The following is a 22742-nucleotide window of genomic DNA, read 5'->3' on the forward strand; positions in this document are numbered from 1 at the left end:
TAAATGGCAAGGGACTCAAGACCAGTGATTAGGAAAAGTGAGGTTTAAAAAATGTTTACAATAAATTGTTTTGAAATTCAAAACAAAATATAATTAATAACTAAATATAATTAGTTATATCAGCTAAAAATCAAAACTTGTTTCAATAGTCTGTATGATTTTTAGAGTTACTTAGATTCTATATAAATTTAATAATGGATATTCAATCATGGATGACTTTTTCAAGAAGAGCAAGTTTCCCCTGCTATAAAAAAATCTAGAATGAAAGGGTCTTTCATGTATATAAAAAGACATCAAACTTTGTTACTGTCTTTCTGTAATATGAAAGATGGTAGAGGTAGAAGTCAATGGTAATTTTTCATCAGAAGGGTTTTACCTGTATACACGTTGCCAAGGTAGTAAAATGGAGCCATAGGAAATTCTTTACAGTAATTGCATTAGTTGTGTAATAATGGCAACAGTTACAATAAACAGCCTTATAACAGAAGCAAAAGCCTTATTCTTTCAGTTATATCCAAATGTTTAGTGGAACATTTTTGTTTTCAGCAGCTTTCATAAGGAAACAAGACTGATGAGGACTAGAGTGAGAAACAAAGGTAAAACAAGTTGTGCATGATTGCAAAACAAATCAGTGTCACAAGCCAGGAATAAGATAGCCAATCTTCTTTCTTACAGACTTGTTTTTTTTTATTGTCCATCATAACAATAGCATAAAATTATTTAAATGAACTGATAGAATGAAAGTTAAATTAACAGCTGTAGGATTACCATTAGAAAATCATGCATGAATTTTTGCTACTTATTCTAAATGTAAAAAAGGACTACTCATCTGCTTAATGTTCAAACCTTGATTCTGTATTATTTGGAACACTGAAAATAAAAAATGAAACTATGCTACAAGCAGTTATCAGCTGGCTAGATCAAAGATCACATTAGTAGAGGTTTTAGGTATTTATTAGGTAGCTTTCTGGACTCTGATGTCCACCTCTCACTGCCTTATTAGTGGAATGCATTGAAAATGAACGAGAAAAGAAGCAGAAGCAACATAAGATTGACTTGCTGATTTAGGGCAAAATAAATTTTTCTTTAAGAAGTCAACTTAAAGAACTGTGGTTTCCTATTGATCTGTATGCTTTAAATTACTGTACTGGTGCTGAACTACTCAAAATCCTATTATGTTCCTATATTATCCTCTCTTAGCTCCTCTTCTGTGCAGGCCCATCTAAGCTGTGCATTAGTTGATTAAATGTTGGCCAACAAAATGTGTGATAAGAAAGCTTATTTTACCTTTCTTCACTAAGGGCTGAAATTGGCCCTTTTTTCTCACACTTAGTTAATTTCCACAAAATTTTTTGAAGTGTGACTTTGTTACCTTTATCCCTCTGTCAGACTGGACTAAAATTGTCCAGTGGGTTCAAAAGTCACTGCAGACAATTGGACAGATATCTGCACAAAGAGCACAAATCACATCAAAATTGTTTCTTTAAGAAAAAATAGCAGAAAATAGATGTAGCAGATCTTGATTTATTTTTGCATTGTCACAATTTACTTTTTAGTTTTATTTTTCAAATGTGAATCATAAATGGGTGGTGATTATTGTTCTCATGGAAGGCTTTAGTTTCATTTTATTTATGCACTGAGAGATCAATGTGACTTTGGTTTTTCAAACAAATATCCAGGGTAATTCACATACAGCTCCTAGATTATACAAAACACTGAAGTCTAATTAATTCATGATTATTGAAAAAAAAGATAACTAAATAATATTATTTTTTAGAGCCAATGTCCTAACTGCATCATGAACATTAAGTAACCAAGATCCATCATCTCAGTTTTCTGATTATTAATTTAAAAATAAATGTGAAATTTTGCCAAAATATGAATCAAATATTTTCTTCAGTTCTTTTATTTTCATTCTTTCTTGAGTGTCTGGAATTCATCTCAGGACCAAATGTGCTGAAATAATGAGGGATGATATTTGACATAATAAGGGGATTGTATTCACACCTGAACCTTTATAAGAACATTGCATGACAATTGCATGACAAGTCACAGCCCAAATTTGTGAAACTGACAAGTATTTGTCTCAAGTTCTAAAAAACATGCAAAATGCTGACGGTTTCCTGAGGAGGAAGGAACATTTAATGAACGTGGCATTGAGAAATATAAATGCTTTTGAACAAAAATGGGATTCCACAACACAAGGAAATGCGAACTGAGTAAGTGCTGCATTTATTAGCAATAGTCCTATTTGGTAATGAAATATTCTGTCCAGAAGAGTGGCAAAATTAGACTGGATGAAACACTGAGGAAAATATCAGAGGAAACAATAATGCATTAGCAAAAAGGACAAGATGATCTACCCAGTGGACACTTGTAATTGTTGCAATTCAAAGCAGAATCTGCTGTAACTGAGAATGTCTGGAGTCATTGTGTTCCTTTAAAAGAGGCAGAGATGCTGCCAATTATGACAATTGTTGTGAAGTACTACATTCACTGAAAATCTTGGGCTTTTTTTTATGTTTCTGGAGGGTAATGCAGATGTTTCTCTATTCAAGGCTTCATTTATTTTCATGTAAAAATAAGGAAAGAAGATTGGAAGAGAGACATTTCTGTTCATGTGCAACATATTCTCCTAAGGTGGAGACAGGGCAGGAAGACTCAAAAGAATAAATTCAGGAATAAGTAGTGGAACCTGACATGTATAATCAGCAGCTCATCCTGAACCTGAGGAGGAGAGTTTCATTATTGACAAATTTGTCTTTATAATCTAAATGGTTTCACCTTTGAAGAACTGAGCTGCCCAGGCTCTCCAATGGGAAGTGTTTAATAGTGCTATAAGAGCTCCATGCCATCTAAAGCCATGTTCAGCTGTTTGTTTATCCTCTGTAATACAACAAACCTGCTGGAATTCTCCTGCCCCCAGCTCCCTAAGGCTCCTGTCCTTGTGTCCTCACCTGCAGAGCAGGTCCTGCCAGGCAGGGATTGCAAAGCTCACACAGGGGATGGGCTCACAAAAGCTGCTTTTCTGCTCAAGAGGAAATTAACCCCAGTATCTGTGCTCTGTAACAGCTGCTCACATCCAGGATCTTGTGATACCTGCCACCCAGCTTTCTCTGTCCCTATATTAGACAACTAAAGCAAATAATTCTGTCTGACACTGTGATCCCTGAAGATACAGATGCCAGCAGGGGACCATTCATCACATTTGAAAGGAGATGTTTGAATACGGAATTTCTGAATACAGAAATGTTCTCAGGATGTGAACAGCTCTGCTCCACTGACTGTAGAAGATCTATATCTCTACAGATATCTGTCTATATTTATCTCTATTCATCTACATCTCTCTTTCTCTCCCTCCATCCCAATCCTCCACCTTGTATCTTCATCATCTCTATAGGTGAATTAGATGATGCAAAAAGTTCTCCAAAAGTTAAAGATACCTGAGCTAAATTTGAGCTTCATTTCCATATTCTGCTTTCTACCTAGGATAATTTGAGATCACTCTAACAACAAATGGGTCAAAATGGTAATTCAGAAATTCTGGTACAGCAGTTTGGAAGCCTTGGTTTACCTTTTCTCTCTGACATCCTGGGAAATGGGTCACATATTCCTTCAGGCATACAGTAGCACAGGGAGTGGCATACTGAATAAACTGGACCCTTTCCACTGCTTTATGCAACACTTGGTTTCTAGGAACTGCATTGAAAATACTTTCTAACAGGCAAAATGGTGGTGAAAAGCAGGTTTGCTTTCCTAAAATATTATATGCCCTAGCTCCTCTCCAAGAATATCTGTGCAGGAGGACATGGAGCAGTCAACTGGGAAATGAAAAATGGGAATACAGAATTAGATTAGCAAGGTAAAGATATTCTGATCACAAAGGGATCTTTTACTTTTAAAGTAAGGGCACTGCTGAGACCTGAATCAAGGCTAAAGTAAATTTGGCCAGTCTTTTGGCCACAGACATCCCTAATAAAAACCTGAAAGTCTCATGTTAGCAATCAAGAGACTGTAATTTGCAGTACAAAATAAATTCATGAAATCATTATGAAACTTCAAAACAAGATCTCATTCAGAGTCTCCAAACTGCCTTCAGTAACTTTATTTCCTTTACAAGGGAAAGAAAACTGTAAGGCATTGAAGCAGAATAAAAATGATGAAGGTTTTTCAATGGGCTCATTGTAGGAATAAAGAAAATAAACTATCAAACTGGCCTTTATTGTCAAGGTAAAGAGACATTTTTGTGCTGAACGTTTCTACGCTGATTTGTGAGACACACTGTCTCCATGTAAAGTTTACATCTATATCCTATTCACATTTTGGTCCTGAATACAGCAAGAAAAAATAGGTTAAAATAACTGGGAATTATTCTCCAAAAAATTATGTCACCATTACCTCAGAGTAAATGTGTCTTTAGTTTTTTGTTGCTCCTTAAATAGCTTTTTTGTGCTGCTAGAGTTTAAGCACTGCTGGAACTCTGTCAATTCTTGACCTTATTTTTTTTCTTGCCTAAGTAAGGAAAACTCCCAGCTGATTGTAAGAGTGCTCTGTTGCCATCACAAAAGACCCTCTTCTTTGGGAAAAAAAAAACTGAATTTCCGGTGTGAGATCACCAGGTTCAAGAAAAGGAGAAAAAATGCTCTTAAAAAAAATAACTGAAGCAGACAGCAGAGCAGGAATTGGTGATTATCTGGCAGACAGTCAGATCAACACTCATGGCAAGGAACGAGGAACACTGCAGCTGCAGGCTAAAAAAAAAATTGGTGAGTCTAAACAGTGAGCATTTATCAACAACTGGAAGCATTTAGACAAAGCAACTAATTTTTCATTGTTCTCCTTTAAAAAATTTAATAATTTTTTTTTTTTTGCTGCATTCTTCTCCAGTCAGAAAGGCAATTAGCATACAGAGTTCTCATCAGTCCTTCTGGGAGCTTTCTCTTTCCAGGACTGACACAGTAGAGCTGGTTGCACACAAGCAGTTTTTGGCATGACTAAAAGATCTGGGAGCAAGGCAGATAGTCTGCATAATTTATTTATTTTTAAAGGGATAACAGAGGCACTGTTCCAAACAAGCTGAATTCTGGTGGGAAAGAGCTTGTTCTTCCACAGTTATGCTCTGTGTTCGAAGTACTCCTTAGAAGTTTAGGGCCTTGGCCAAATAACACTTGTTCCCTTTCAGATGCCTTGAGCTATACTGCTGAGACAGAGAGAAGCAGAGTCCATGGACTGATCTCTTTTCACAGAATTTCGGTTTGGAGACCTTACAAAGTTGAGAGAGGCACCACAGGCTTGCTCACTTCTCTTACTACTGCAGCTTCTCAGAAGGAGGTGTGCACTGGAGTTGTTAAAAATTGGGGTAGAAAGAAACATACTTTTGAAAGAAACTTACTTTTGATACTCAAAAATAAGTTATGAATTGTGGGATGAGTTTTGCTTCTACTCTAATCAAGAGGATAAAGTCACAGAGCAATGACACTCTTATAATGAGATATCCTCGTCTTAACTCTCACATTTCCCTATGGCATGTGGGCCATGAAGGTGCAATCTACCCTCAGCATTTAACAGAGGGCCTTTTCCTTTCTTTTCTTCATGAATTCAGGGACTGTACTCATAACATGGAGGCAAAATGCTTTGGAAAGTTCTGTATTACAGAGGGAAAACTCAGTGTACATGTGAGTGTATCCCAGGCACTGGGGCCCATAAAAGCAGATTAGATAAACACAAAAAAATTATATATGTCAGAAAGCAATTTTTTCCTATGGGAAAAGTGACTGAATGTTCTAACCATTTTTTATTTATTTTTATTTCTTGTCAGATACATCAGCTGAGGGCTTGGTCCTTCATTTATACTGATTGTATGTAATTCATTGCATTGAGAATTAACTAGGTGGCAGTAATCACTCAATGATCTCAGATGCATATTATAAAACTTATGAGTTTTCTTGTCAGATTAAAATTGGGGGAGGGGGAGGATGGACAAGTTTCAGGTCTTAAAAGAATATTTTGTCTTAATTGAGCTTTGCAGCAGCTTATGTAGCAGATTTATTACTAGCACAAAGAAAGCATTCATGGGTCCTAGTTCATCACTGACATTGCAGATGCACAGAGCCTTTAACTCTACGTGCTAAAAAGAGTTGCTGCATTTAGAGAACTTTATGTTTACTTCTCAAACTGTTAACATAAAATACATAAATACATACTTTGCAGAATATTATCCACTGCTGCTTCATCCTCACAGGTACATCACTGTTCCACAATTCTTTACACTAAATGTGTGCCTCATAGGAAAGCATGGGGAGAGAAAAACAGGAAGAAAGGTGCAGTTCTAATGGAACTGACAAAATAGTCAAAAAAGAATATGAAATGTGATGTAAACCTTGATACAAGCCTTTGTCTCCTAAAAATCATTTATTATGAAATTGTTATAGACAAAAATTCTTTTTTTCAGTCTGTGTCAGTAGCATCAACTGGAAGGACAAGAAAAAAAGTAAATTGTAAGCTATAAGAGCCTCATCATTGTACGGCTTTAAGGATAGAGGTTCCACTAGAAATACAACTCTGTGAAGACCTTACTTCAAAATCTTGGTGGGAAAGTAGCTTCTGCTTGTGAAAACTCTAGGGTTTATTTGTCCTGTTGTCCATAGTTTCTTCCTGAATGTTAGGAGATTGGCTGATTTGTAGACAGATTTGAGAAGGTTGCTTGATTTTACTTGTAAGGGTTTTTTAAGTTTTTTCAATTTTGAACTAATGTGATTCAGTCAATATCTGTCTAGTCTGGGACTAGATGTTTTCATATGGCGTCCATGAGTTCATGTTACAAAGCTCTTATTAGTTCTGTGGTGACACTTTAGAATATGCTACTTGACAGGTAAGAGAAAAGAAAATAGAAATAGAGTACACCAGACAGAAATTCTTCTGAAGGAATGTGGAGAAACAACAATACTACACTGATATAGGCAATGCCTATTATTCATGACAACAGGTATGAATGGAAGGAAGAACAACATGTGCATCTCAGTAGGTCATTAAGCATAAAAGTTATGATCCTATTTTGGAACTGACTGTACTCTTTCTGTAATATAAATCCTTGAAATTCATCATTATGTTTTTAAATAAGTGTACATTTGCTCCAAGTGAAATTGTAAATTAATGATTGGTTGCATCTGTACTAATGAGTAGGAAGTTGTGCCCAGTCTTGTTGGAAGTGATTTGACAAACAACTGTGAATGAACTTCCTCAGAATTTTGAATCAGATATTGGGAAACAGGATGAGAGAATATGTGTTCACACTTTGAGCAGGAGAATAACCACTGGCATGCATTTTTGTGGATGAGGTATTATAACAACCAGCAGTAGCAAAATATTCATGCAAGTTGCAGCATGGAAGTGTTTTGGACTGATGCCATTAAAGAATCAAACATAATATTTTAGTAAATATATATATAATTATTTATTAATATAAATTATTTAATATATTACAATAATTATTATTTCTGACTAAGGATCCCCTGTGAAATTTACAATAAATCTTCAGAGTAAAAAGAAAAATAATCAGAAGACATTTATGAAACTTCTAAAATAGGAAGAGAAAAGAAATGATATTATTAATGCAGCAGATTCTTAGAATAGTGTGTGACTGAATAGAAATACTTCTATACAATGACTGCAATGTAAGAGACACCCACATCACTGTAGTGCAGTTTTCCCCCTCTCACATTGTCCTTGGTTGAGTTCAAATATTTTCTTTTTGTCATAATAATATCATCAATAATATGGGAGCTTTTTCTTTTTATTCATACACATTAGTCACCTCTTTCTTGCTGCTTATTAATGAAACATCATTTGTGTTTCACTGATTCTGCATGGTGATTGAAAGGAGGTTCTTTATATAATTACCAGTAAATAAACAAACAAACAAATAAATAAATATAACTGTATACCAAAGGCTGTTCCACATATTTATTCAAGACTCCAAATTATGAGAGAATTTACAAGGATCAGTACAGCACCCAATGGCTGTGCCGAGCTGACAGGGAAGAAGTGAGTCTCAATGTTAAAGGGAAGGGGAAGCAGGAAATGAGGGAAACACAAGCTCTGAACCGGTTTTTGGCATTGTTTTCCACTTACTACCCACTGACTTATTTACTCCACTGCATGTCTGCAAAGCATTGGGTATTGTTTGTACCCACAGTGGATATCACTGTAGTTTACTGCAAACTGTGTGAAGCATAGGAGAAGATTGCAATAGTCTTTTATCATATCCCAAATACATGTTGCTGTGCTACAAGATGACATTTTATTCATTAATTTTACAACAATGAAGATAAAACATATATTTGGAGGAACATGCATAAACATATATGTATGTATATAGACATATTTGGGGGACTAGTGACTTCGATTTTTTCAGCCATGAGAAAGTGTTGAAGTTTGAAAATATGTTTTTCTCATTTTGTCTTTGACATTTGTGGTTCTCTCTTTACAGCACTAGATTCAGTGTTTATATTTTGAATTTTCTACTCTTCTTAAATATTGCTGTTTAAATAATATATTCACCCACCAGATTAGTATATTTTTACCACACAAAACTTTTATTCAAAAGAGAAGCATTTTCCAAACTATGTTGCTGAATAAAAGCTGACATGTTGCCTCCAACATCAGGAAAAAAAGCCCCCCCCTTTTTGTTTTTACTTTTTGTCCTAAGTCCGCTATGAATATCATTATGAATATCATGTATGACTTTTAGTATTGTTTTCATCATCCTTTATTTCTTAATGTATCTCTGTAACAACCTTTTCTCTTGTTTTACAATTTACCAAGACAACAGAAACCAATTGGGCCTTTTCTTAAGGGATTTCTTAATCAATCCATCTGATCTTTCTCATTTATGAAAGAGAGAGATACATTTCTTTACTCATGGGATGCTGTATTTCTTAATTATATTTGAAGTATTTTTAAATTCATCAATTGTCCATGCTGGGGAATAGTTAAGAATGTTAAACTTGATAAAAATTTTAGAGGGCTTTATCAATGATTATCTAGTGAAAACAAAAGATCTGTGTTACTTTGCTAAAATTTTGGGAACATATTTTGAGTACCCCAAAAAGAATAAATTTCTGTTTATATGAGGGCAGGTATGTAATAGTTATAATATTGGGCCTCATTTTATGTTAGCATTATTAGCCTGATAATGTCTCTTTGAGAAATCCAGTGATGAGGATTGTTAAAAGCTTATTGTAACTAGTCCCTTACCAGAGAGGGAATTCAAATAGTCCAACTGATCAGCATAATAACTGAAAGAATAGAAATATATGAAGGTACTTTATGATTTGCTTTCTCTCTTTTTTACTGTGGATCATGGATTAATTAACCTCTGATCATGTTTGGTTCCTTCATTCAGTTCTCTCCAGCTAGCTGGCATCTTTGTAAGAGGAGCAAAGCAGATGCTAATGTAGAAGAAATTTCTCCTCTAGATAAAATCACAATATATATTTCAACTGGCTAATTATATTCAGTCTCACTGGCCAGTGAGTCAGTGAGATTGTTTCTGAACACATCCTTCTGTTTCTATGAGCATCTCAAGGATTCTTCAAATTATATGGTCCCTTTCACTATGAAAGAAGAATTTTTATAACACAGACAAAAGAAATAAATTAAGCCACATGATAGTACTTCTGCAAGATATATTATTGCAAACAAAACTTTAATATAATGATAGGATTATCATATTAATGTGTTATGCTTTAAGTATTCAAAAATTTCTCTCACATTATTATAGTCATGACACAAAAGTATTGCAATAAAAATCTTAATTATAGTCTCTTAATTATAGTCCTTCTACTAATTGCTATAATATATTTTAAGAGCATTAGTCAGTTTAGGTTTTTTTCCTTTTTTTAATTCCTGAGACTACCAGCAAAACAGGAGAGAAAATAGAACTACACTCTGAAGTACTCTCTATTGGACCCTATTGTTTTCTGGATCTACTTTTTATTGTTTTGTTGCTACATCATTCAGAGATCACTAGAGGATCATCCATTTTATATAAATTCTTCAGAACATCTGCAGGATTTTGAAGTCAATTTTATTATCAGGAAATCCTTCCAGGAGAGAGAAACATAACTAATGGAAACATAACTTTTATTCTTGCTCTTTTCTTAATCTAAATTAGATACTTTCTGACGGAATGCTGAATATCTCTTGCTCTGAAAAAAAATTTGTTAAGAGCTGCGGATTATCCTGTAGACTCTATGGCGTGCTGCAAGGGTGCTGTATTATGTGAGAAGGGGAATTTGCTGAGTCTTGAAGCCATGCTTGCAACTGATTTTATGCCTACATTTCTCTTCATAAAAGTCATTGCTTGTTCAACCCTTAAGCAAAGTTTTCAAGTTGAAAAAGGCAAACTGATGGAAACCAAGACATCACTAAAATATTCCAACTTTAAACATAAAGTCTTCTATGTTTATATCAGTTTTTTTGGGGTTGTTTTATATATTAATACCTTAATTTTTGGGGACCTTATTATATGATCCTTCATCTTGGAAGTAAAATGTCTTTTCTGTATCTCTGGACATCTTTAGACCTGCATAGAATAAAATGTACCAGGAGGACACCAGGATATACCAGATTGTTTTCTTTGGTAATATTTCCAGATGAATTTTCCAGGTTCATGTACTGTCACTAAAAATTATTAACATATATAATGATAGATTATTTGAAGTTACAGCTTATCATGAATATATCTGAAAATCCAGAACTGTTAAACTCAGCTGTCCAAGATCCAGATTCCTACTCTGTTAAAATTTCACCTGACTGATTAACAACTGCAGATATATTTACATAAAATTTTAAAGCATTTCATGACTGGATATTGCCATTTTTAAGGCAAAGAACCGTAGGGTCATAAAGCACTCATTCTATTAGAGGTAGCCAAGTCGTTGTCTGAGAGAAAAAGATGAATATGTTAGAATATGTAATTTTTATGTGAGAAGTGATGTTTGAGGAGGGATTTCGAAAAAAATGGATGAATGCCAGTGGCACTAGTTTGGAAATTATTTTGATTTTATTATTCTGATCTCTCTGCACCGAGATTATAAATTTATAAGTTACTGAGATTCATATATATTATATGCAAAATCTCCAAAGAAATCCTGCCACATTAAAAAAACATGAAAATTAAAAAATGTAATTCCTGAAACAGAAGAATGTCTCTACTTGAATTCTATCTCTGTACATTTGTGTATTACAAAGCAGCCTTAAATTTGCATGACCATTCACTAGTATAGTCACAATACTTTGTGATTCTTCCATCCTCTGGGTCAGACTGCTAATTTATACTCTTTATTTTCTGTCTATGCTGTCTGCTTCAGATTTTGCTCCATCTGCTTTACTTACCTGGCTCCATACTGTCCTCATCCTCTGATTAACTGATTGCTTTCACATCTCAAGTCACCATTGGTTGGTTCGATTCCCTTTTGTGTTTACGATTCTGATTTTAGAACGATCTGCAGAAGTATTGACCATTTACTCTACAAGTGTGTATGAGCAAATCAGCTCTTGAGGTGATGGTGGGTAAGGAGCTAATCTTATCTTATTGAGTGAACAAAAGCTAATTTTTGTTCCTCTCTCTGTCTAAAATGTAAGCAGTAATTTTTTTTTCTGTCTTATTAATAGATATTTCATCTCTGTGACCAGAGCCAGTCTGGGAAGCAGAAGAGACAACATGAAAGCACTGGAATTGGAACACCATTATCTGGAACTCTTTGGACCAAAAAGTCCCAATCCTGTGCTGAACTGATCCTTTACTGAGGAAAAGTCAGGAACCAGCATAGTCCTTTCCCTAAGCAGCAGGGCACTGTGTTCAGAAGAGAGCTTGCAAGAGTGATCTTTTATTGCCGACATCCACACGCTGTAGGTGCAGCTCTCTGCTGCCTGTCCTTGAGCAGTGTAGCTGCTCTCCAGCTGGTTAGCATTTATGCAGCAATCAGCAGGAAGAACTAAGTGGAGCTGCAGTGTTCCTGTGTAGCTCAGCAGAAAAATGTTGTGTGCTCTGCATTGCTTTGGACTGCTCTGATAAATTCTAATCGACAGGCTTCAGCAGCACAGCCATTGCACGAGTGCTCACCATTGCATGGGCCGGGGAAGGAATGAGCAGCATGGAGTGATAACAATGAACAGGCAAAAAGTATCCTGTGGAGGTGCAAAAGTGAGATTTTAGGATTTTACACTTTCATGGATTTCCACAAAGTATTTAATTTTTTTTTTTTTTAATAACTAGGAATGATCATATTGTGGTATTTTATTTTGGTTCGTTGGTTTGTTTATTGGGAGGGGGGAAAAGCATAAATAGTATAGAAGCAGGTCTATTAACTATTGAATATAACATTACCGAATTCATAACGGACAAGATAACTTTTTTTCCCTTGAAGTAATTTAGGGCAACTACACTTCATCCAGTGCAATGGCAGATGGAAGTGGGAGGGAGTTCATGCTCTCTGACCCTGCTCTGAGAGATGGCTGTGTGAACCTCACCTGCCCGCCCTTCAACAGAAAGGAACAAATTTGTAACAGCATGAGGGATCCACCCAAGAAGAATCCTTTGAGTCACTAGCAGCACTGCATTGCCTTGTTACTTCAACTTGCTCATTATGAGACCTTTTGCCCAGTTCTTCCAGAATGCAAAAAGCATTTCTATCTGGCCTGCTTGTAACTGCTTAAAATAAATTCTTCAATGAGCATCAAATTATCCATGGTATTTTCTATCCAGTGCAATGAATGCATTTACTTAACCTGGATAACATGTGGTTTCATGTAATCCCCAGATGATAACTTGACTGAAATATTCTAGGGAGTCATTATGAGTGTCTTATGCAGAGAATCAGAGAGGGAAATAATTGTGTGCACTTGACAGAATGAAATGCTTGTAAAAACCAGTGATTTTATCTGGTACCCTTGAATACAAGAGAGATCCTGTTTACTTCTTCTAAATGGAAAAGAAATCTCAATGAAAAATCTTGTCTTGGTGTTAATTTAGTTTAGTTGCTTAAAGGCTGGGTACCTACACTGCCCACTTAATATCTTCTCTGCCAAAATACTGTAAATTCTGCAGAAACAGCTAGTATCTTGGCACAATGCCCTATAAAATGCTTGTCTCCCAGTTTCACTTGGTTAATAGATATTTTATTTGTGCCTAAGCACCTAGACAATAACAGTTTTACTCTCAACTTCACCTATATAATTCATGCTGACAATTCTCCTTTCTTTCACTTATATATTGGTTTCGTTTATTCTGTCAATCTTTATTAACTACAGGAAGAAGCACTTATTATTATTGGCATTTAAGCCATTAGAATTTACTTGGCAAAATTTTATCACTTGCTCTTTTAGAATTTGCAAATATTGGATGCCCTGTTCTCTACAAACATTTCACGTTTTCTGTCTCTCATAACATGTAATTATGTATAAAGTGGGTTCTGTGGTGGCACAAAGAAGCTTTGTGGATATACTTACCACCACCGTAAGACAGTTTCTTTGTAGATTAACAATGGTTAGAGTGCACAGGAGTTCAGAGTTCATAGATCTAATGCCTGTAAGTGGCTTTCAGTTAGAAGTTTAAGTGCTAGCTACTGACATTTTTATAATGAGTCTGCGGCTCTGAAAAACAAAGCAAATAATGATTAACCACACTGTATCAGAGAAGAAAGAGAATTCCTTCTGAGGGAAGAATGTTATTGTGGAAGTGAAAAAGAAAAAAAGTTAAATGTTTAACAATATTCCTAGTTGAATGACTATTTCTGGAGGCCTGCAATCTGGAGTGTAAAAAAAGGCTGTTATAAATATTACAATCTATAATATCAAAAAATATATAGAAGGGAAACACTTCTATCCTGTTGTGTGGCAATTAGACATATCTCTCCAATGCACTCAGAAATCATTCTTCTTCTTCACTACTTTCTCTGCTTATTCTTATTTTCTGGTATCCTGGTAATGCTCTGGAGTTTTCCCCTTTAGTCTTTCAAGAACACATAGAAACTTATGTTTGTAAACAATCCAAAACAAATAACTCTCACAATCCTTTTTATGATATGAAAATATTGTATTGTATTGGTATTTTGTCTAAGAGGCAAAATTTTGCTAGATAGACAAAAATTCCCATGGTTTTTAGGGAAAAAAATTCAGAAGGGATAGATTAGAGACTCTTTTCCTATCCCCTGATTTGTTTGTTTTCCGATTTAAAGCTACCTAAACTGAGATTGCTTTGAATTTGATTCCTAATAGTGTTGGTGGCAATAATTTTTACGATCATGACACTGTTCAGAATCCCAGGCACATTATGACCCTATGGTGTTTGTCAGTGCAGAAATAAAGAGCAGATAAATGTTCTCTATAGCACTTGCAGGGTCCCTACCTTTACAGCCTATTACCTATAACAGAAAAATGGAAATACAGGTTAACAGAGAAGCAGAGAAAACAGTGATCTGGTCTTGTCCTTGGCACACTTGGAGTTTAGCAACTATTGGTTTTTTTATATGTATTGCAGTTATAGAGAGTATTAAAGATTGAAAACAAAACAGAATTGTTTTGGAGGCTTACGGGGATTATGGAAGAAAGCTCAAACAAGAAAAATGATTGTGGGTCCCACAAAATAAATGAGTAGTAACGACAAGAGGTGACATTACAAAAAGTGGAAACAAGTACCCTTTCTTCAATGCAGCAGAGAAGTTGTGAAGAATTTTCACCAGATGTGCAGTTTAAACTGATGGCTGTAAGAATGTTTTTGATAGCTGCTTCATGGATGGCTGTGCTCATAGTAAGATTGCATGCATCAGTGACAGAGAAATCAAGTCAAAAATATGGAACAGAGTTTGACATGTTTAGTAGCCCAAAAGGATAGGAAAAAACTTACAGAGTTTAGCTGTAATGAGGACATGAGGACTACAAAAAGGTCTTAATGTAAATTTTTGTTTAGCTTATGATCTTCCATGACAGTCCCTAAAATGATATTATTTTCACTGAATAATAATATTATAATAATTAGGTCTAGCCTTATTTTCTGTAGAAATTTTTTTTCTATATTTTGTAACATTTTCTGAAGTAAAAATATTGGAAATTTGTGCTGTTTCCTTCTGGTTGAATTACCAAGTTAATGAGCACAAGTGGTAGCTATGGCTTCCAAAAGTACTTTTCTGAGTATGTTTTGCTGCATGCACAAATGTTGTCATTAAAAAAATGGTAACTCAAATAGGAATGCTGTGAGATATTGAAAAGGGTTGATATGAAGTTCATATGGCTCACTCAAGACTTCATGTGGTATAATCTGTAATGGTAATAGATTCTCTTCCACTGTGTTTTTGGTGTCACAGCTGAAGCATTTTGTTCTCATAGTCAGAAAAATATGCATGTCCAAGTTGAGCCTTGCCAGTTCAGTAGGAAGAAATAACGCAGAAAGTATTGAAGATTAGATTTGTGTCATTTTTTCTGTTATATATTGAGCTTCTCCTTGAAGAAAAGTAGTTATTCTGGGGTGGCATTGATAAAGAGAGATAAACAGCTTTCTCTTTGCAAGATGTGCCTCAGATGTATTCCCCATGGTTACTACCAGTGCCTGGCAATTGCTTTGTGCTGGCAGGTTCTTCATTCTCGATTTCCACTGTTAGACAGATGTGCAACATACATCTACACAAAGGTTTTACCAAAGGCTCTATGCAATATAATGTATTCAATCTACAAAGTGGTATTCAAATAGATATTAGGTCTGGTGTGCTAATGTTTTGCTATTGTGCCCCTGTACACTGAAAGAATTGGCCCACATGTACAGAAGTTATGTTTATGTATCTTGAGTTTTGTTCATGAAAAGGTAATGGGCTTAATTCTGTAAGGTAACAGTAGCTTTACTTTTGGCTGAAACAAAAATCAAAGCAACATACGAATGAAACATTCCAAAAAAAACTGGAAATCCTAGGAGAAACCATCAAGAGAGTTTTAAGCAAAGTTCAAGATGTAAACAAAAATCTCAGCAGTTTCCAACAGTTTCCACAGAAGGTTGTGAGTTCAGAAATCAATGTATAGATTACACTGATCTTTGTATGACAGTAATATTGATACCATTCTCCCTGTTACATAAACATTGCAGAAGATTTTAATGAAGTCAGCAACATTTTTCTACTGCTTTTCTTAGCTGGTAAATCCTTTTTAACAAAATAAGCAATTAATCTAAACCAGCATCATCTAGGAGACCTCAGGAAGGACAAACATTTATTTTGATCAAAGAATTGCTAACAAGGATATTTATAAAAATTAATAATGAAACAGAGTATCTTAATTACTCTGTGGAAAATTCAGATGAACATACCATATTCACTAGGGAAAAAGAGTGTGCTGGTAACTTGTCATTATAACAGGCAGATAAATATAGAACAATTATGAATATGGCTCACTTTATTTGTATCCCCACTTCTGCATCTTAACTGTTACAACCAATTTATAAAATTTCAAACTTTAAATTCTATTTATCGCAATTAAATTATTGCTCTCTACCATGGCTTGGGCCTTTTATACACATAATGTGCCCATATAGATCATGAGCAAGGGATAGACTATTGGGATCATCTATCAGGAATATCTGGGTTATACAGGAAATGGGAAAGTAGATTAATCTGTCCTAATTCAGGCATTTAAAGAATTCACTCTGTGGTTCATGGAGAAAAATAAGGGTATAGAGCCAATGATTAATTTCTTCCTAAGCCTGAAACAGATCAAATTTACCATTCTCTAGTGAAACTTATTTCTTTCCATTGATTATCACAGGAGTCCAGGATGCCTGGCTGCTCCTTAAACACCTAGTCTGAGGTGAGGGAAGCTCATACCTTGAGACTCTTTCTTACTCAAGCAAATTACCTTAGCAGTGAAGTTATCTTTCCATTTCAGCTCTGAAATTGGAATTAGCTCTAATCCCTAGACTCATCATTATTTAAAGTGTTTCTTAGAAATCTCAAGAAGCTACAAATTATCAGAGTGGAACAAGAGAATTGAAATGAGGACTAGGAAGGGAGAGCTGTAAAACAAGTCAGGACTCAGTTAAAGTGTTGATGTGTGGACAACCGTATGCGTAAAAAACTCTTTTCATGATTGGGTTCATAGGACAGTGGTTAATGGCTGATTATCTAGCTGGAGTTTGGTAACAAGTGGAGGATCTCAAGTGTCCACTGTAGTCTTTATCACTGACCTGGAAGAAACATCAGTGTGCACTTTTATTAAGTCTGTAGATGACACCAAACTGTGGAGGATCAATTAAGATGCTCAAGTGCAGGGGCACTCTCCAAGGGACCTAGACAGGCTGGAGAAATGGACTAGCAGGAATCTTATGAAATTCATAGAGGACACATACAAATTCCTGCACCTGGGAGGAAGATGGTACAGGCTAAGGACAGAGAGCTGGGGAGCAGCTCTGTGGAAAGGGAACTTAGGAGTCTGCTGGACAGTGAGGCGAGCATGAGCCAGCAATGCCCTGGCACAAAAGCCTCTTGGACTGCATTAATGGGATCAAAAGCAGAACATAAAAAAGGAGGGTTTAGCCCCTCTGCTTAGCTCTCATCAGTTTTAGTACCCCTAGCACAAGTCATCAATATCTGGAGTCAGTTCAGCTCATGGCCACTGTGATGACTCAGGGCTAGAGCACTTGCCCTGTGAAGAGAGGCTAAGGGAGAGGTGCTCTCTGCCCTGAAAAAGAGATGACTTTGAGGGAATTGGACCATATCACTAAATACCTATGGGGAGGCCATTAAAAAGGTAGAGACAAGTTTTTCCAGAACTGTATAGAATCAGACTCTGAAAAATCACTAAAATTGGAAGAGGCACACATCAATTATATAGTCCAACTTCTCTGCTGAAGCAGAGTCAGCTAATGAAGCCTGCCCAAAATTATATAGTGAGAGGATGACATATAAGCTGAAATAAGGGAGATCCAGGTGGATGTAAGAAGAAACGTTTTTCTCAAGAATACAGTCAAACATTGGAAGATGTTACTCAGAGAGATGATGCAGTCTCTTTTCCTCTTTAAAGGTCTTCAAGGCGCAACAAGGTGTTGGATCTCCTGAGGTTCTTTATAATCTGAATAATCCCATAATTATCCTTTTCTGAGGATGCTCAGAAAAAGAGCTACAGCTAGTGGTCAAATTTTTGGTTTATTAATCCCTACTTGGGCACATCATGAATTTGTTAGCGTATGCAAGTTTACCAGCTTCTACTTGAAAAGTTGCTAAAGTTCTTATTTAAAAGACTGTTAATGCTGAGCATCTGTGCTTTAATTTTAGAAATCTCTAATTTGTAGCCTAAATTTATTAGTTCTTGGGTTTTGTGTTCTGTTTTTGTGCTGATTTAGTTCTTAAACATAAATGACTTATGTTCCTCCTAGGCGTTTACCTGCTTGGTGCATTTATAGGCAGCAGTGATGTTACTCTCAGTTTTTACTTTGTTAGGCTGGATAAAGCAGACTCTTGCATATCTGTCTCAGGGAAAATGTTCTCCATCCCCTTCTTCACATTAGCTGCTTATTTCAGTACCTGCCCCATTCATTTTTCCTGAACGTGTGGCCAGGATTTGGTGCTGGTCTGTGCTCCCTGAAGGATTCTAGTAGTACAGCATGACACATGCTACCTTCTGAGACAATCCCTTCCTCCTTGAACAGTGCCTTACAGTTTCATGCAGACATTGCATAATGCTAGATGAAACAAATCAGATTTTGGCTCCCCTGTCCTGCCTCCTTGCTTAGCCTTGTGTGCTGCATTGACAAGGGAGTGCTTGAGTATGTGGAGCCTTAGGGCCCATCCCAAACTGTGAATTTGGATGCACCAATATTTACATGTTCAGTATATGAGCTCACAAAAGAAATAAGATATCTTCTAAATGTGTCAGCTAACAACAGAGCAGTCAATGTTTGGAGCATTTTCATCTGTATTGAAATGTTAGACTTTCCCCAAAACCAGCAGTAGCTGGGAAAGAAAATTACTGAAGGCACTCACAAATCAACAGGCATCCAGGTTTTCTGGCCTCCTCAGTGAATGTTGACAATCTGGAATACTTTGAATAATGAAACACCTATTGTGCAAGCATGACAAACCCAGTGACCAAAACATTATGACACAGTCCCAGTTAGCAGTGTTTTTTATTGCATTGACAAAATGCTAACATATAGAGTCCCTTCTCCTCTTAAAAGTGTGTAAGAACTAGATAAATTATTTATGTTGAACTTTTGTGAATTGCTTCTGATTCAGGTCTTTAAAGTCTGAAAAGCACATCTGGACATGCATCAGTAAATAAACAGGCTAGGCTTCCCTTGAAACAGCTTGTACTTTGGAAATAACCACATAATTTGAGATCAGGATGATCCTGGTGTTTAGTTGAATAGCTTTAAAGCATTCCATCAACAGGAATGAAAAGATCCAAGCCAAGATCAATTTGCTGACCTGATGAAAACTGGGATTTGCAATGCTGATTTACTATGATGACAACAGCCCTATCTAGTTAATTGCGTAAATAAAATGATCCGTTTTCTCCTTCAATATTACAGTTGTCCTAAAAAATTCTCAAAATTGGGGCATTTGCAAGCTATTCTGGAGAAAATAATATCTTACTGTATGCAAGTGTGTCAGCACATCTAGACTCATATTAGTATGTCCAAAAACGAAGGATAAAAATGGAAACTGTAATCATTACAATCCTACAGCAGTCACATTACATATGCTTCCTATATGTAAAGTATAAATTTTTTTGCAAAATTTTATATTTTATTAAGATGAAATAGAATGTAGGTTTAAGAAGGAAAAAAATAACCTGAGATGACACTAAAAATAATAGGGACTTGCAACTGCTTATATATTTATTGAAATTTTCACCATTCACTCACCTATTCATTTTTACATGAAAAAAGGGGAAATTAAGAAGTCACTTAAGAATGATGTTGTAGGGCATACAAAACACACTTATATGAAGAATAATGTGCAGATGCTGCATTTTGTTCAGATCTTATGTGTGATTTGGAGTCTCTGAATCATTGGATGAAAGCCAGATAGGAGACCTCACACTAACTAGCATGGAGCTGGAACCTTATGTTTAAGCAAATGCATACTACCTTGATTTCCTAAAAGATGGGCATCTAATGCTATTTACTGTGCCACAGGATATTCTACCAGGTCTGTATCTACCACCTGAGTAGGCATGGGTTTTTCCTGAGTCCCATGTCACAGTGTCAGAGCAAAGAGGCTCTCTTGGACAGCCTATATCTCAAATGGCATTGGCTGGTTATGTTCGAGTAGCTAGGTCAAGCCCAAAATGAGAATATCCTGGTTAGTGGGCAGGTTAACCCTGAACTGCATGCATCTATAGGTTAGTGTCAGCCTGTGAGCTGGGTATCTGGTTTTAGTCTATAATTGTCAAAGGAAGTCTATGAGTCAATGAGGAAATCTAAAGCATAGAGAATAATTTGGCTGACCACAAGTGAAGACCATTGAGTTTGTCATGTAACTAACTGGCTAGTGACTTTTGAGATATCCTAGAATATAGGAGACATCTACATGGGGTTTAGAGATTAGACACAGGATATATGGGAGGTCCATGCCTTTATGGAACAAGACAAATGCTCCATGGCATGGCTTAATGTATTTGGTGTTTCAGTTAAGAGCCAATTCCTGTGCTTGAGGACAATATCCAGGTTGGTGATTTTAAGCTTTTTTCACAGTCCATGGGGAAAAGGACATACTTGTAGGGCCTGACTTGACTGTTTTAGGTATCTCACAAGAAGGGATAAATTACTTTGTAAAAGTGACAGATGGCATGAAAGGTGTTCAGACAGCTATCTTACTTGTACATGTGTTCCTTATAGCCATGTACCTTTTGTTGTGTTGAGGAACACCCCCAGTGCAGGCAGCTCGGTATGCAAGCTGCACTTTCTGCCCTGGGTGGTGAGAAATGGCTGCAGCCCCTGAAATCAGCTGTGGATGGGCACTGACTTTTGGCTCAACAAAGGGCAAGCAGAGCTGCACTACTGGCCAGACAGGGGGCTGGTCACCAGAGACCCTGCAGGACCCAGCAGGAAATGAGAAGAGCCCAGACCAAAATCAACACTTGGACCAAGAGGCTAATGCAGGGCACATGAAGAGTGTGTGCACAGACTGTAAGGATATAAAAGCCTAGAGATCACTTTGCTTGGTTTCCTCCCTGGAGACACCAGCTCGAGTTATGCTGCTGCACCAAATGAGCACCAAGAGTGACTCTGAGACTGTGCTGTGGGAAACCTGGGGCTGCATCTGTAGGGAACCCTGGTCTGACTGTGTGAGGGTGGGTTTTGTGTGGACTCAGGTGAGACCCATTTACTCACTGGAGCCTCCCACCATAAAGGGGCTTTGGACACACAGTTAAAGTCTTGGATGGAGTGACTGTAAATCAGAGTGGATCCTGACCTGACAGTAAAGAAAGTTCCTTAAAAAACACATGAATCTTGCAGATGTTTGAAAATCTTCAATGGCTTTGCAGCTCCTCTGTGAACCTTTAAGATATCTCTATCATTCACAGAGCTCTCTTGTTTTCCTCCAAAAGCATTCCAGTCTGTCATAAAGCACAAAGTTCTTAGCCAAACTGGGCCTGAGACAATTTTTGCACCATAGCTTCTACACCTGAGCAGATGCCTAACCTAGCCGGTGTGACATGAGCAACGTAGGCTGGCATGCAGGACTTCTAAACCCAGCAGAAAAACACATCAAAACCACAAATTGTATTTACCTATGGTTCCAAGCACTGCAGCCTGAATGGTGCAGAGATTTTTCCATAGGATTTTTTGTTGGTTTGATTTGGTTTGCTTTGTTGTTTTTTTTTAATTGTTTTGGGTTTTATTTTTAAATAAAACCAGATAGAGTAGTCAATAAATTGTTAGAATGAGCTGATATATTCATAATGCTATTTTGATACATTTTCTTTCAAACCAGTGAGACTAAAGACATTCTCAAACACATACATCATGAGCAAGGCAAATTAGTTCAACGCTGATTTAGAATCATTGAGTTGTGTTTGTGCAAGCTAAAGTGCAATTTGCTTTCTTGTCTATATTCTGCAATTTATGAGACTGCTTCAGGACACTAATCAATAGTGCAATAGGCACTCTTCAGGACCAGCTGCACAATGTAGCCCATGTAACTATGGTCCAGCATATATGTTATACACATGTATATCTATAGAGGTTTTTTTAAATGAAGGAAGATATTTTGAGAGCATTGTAAAATATACAAAATTATAGACATCTGTTGATAGACAAATGAATCAATGCTTGCAGCTGCTCTACATTTTTTATTTTCTTTCCATTAAATATTTTATTCTCTGAAAAATTTGCACAGTATAGCTAAAGGCAATACAAGTTTTCACCACTCATCAAATAATTCTCATGTACATTTTTGTGCTATAATCCTACCATACAATTCTCCCTCTTCCTAAATATTTTAAGTTTAGGCTTTTGAAGACCAGTAGTAAACTAGCTTTCCTGTTGGAGATGGGAGAGAGTTTTTGGTATCCACTCAAGTAACTTTCTTTCATTTCCATTAGACATAAATAAGAACTATAGTGTTGAAATTTACATTTTGGAAATGTTGAAAGTTTTCAAGCATTTATAATCAGTGGCAATGGATTGAGGGATTTACTGACAGGTAGAGTAGCATTAGAATACCTGTTTTTGTAATATGACACTGCTAGCACAA

At 36.3% G+C, this 22742-nt stretch overlaps 1 long non-coding RNA gene across 1 annotated transcript in view; it reads left to right on the forward strand.

The window, feature by feature from the left end:
* LOC113458591 (uncharacterized) overlaps positions 1–22282 on the forward strand; it is a 55628-nt gene extending 33346 nt beyond the window's left edge. The window contains exon 3 of the long non-coding RNA XR_003378968.2: positions 11677–22282. This is a non-coding gene — a long non-coding RNA (uncharacterized LOC113458591). The remainder of the gene's footprint in view (positions 1–11676) is intronic.
* Positions 22283–22742: the final 460 nt, after the last annotated feature.

The sequence above is a fragment of the Zonotrichia albicollis genome, chromosome 4 (assembly GCF_047830755.1).
Source record: "Zonotrichia albicollis isolate bZonAlb1 chromosome 4, bZonAlb1.hap1, whole genome shotgun sequence".
NCBI lineage: Eukaryota > Metazoa > Chordata > Aves > Passeriformes > Passerellidae > Zonotrichia > Zonotrichia albicollis.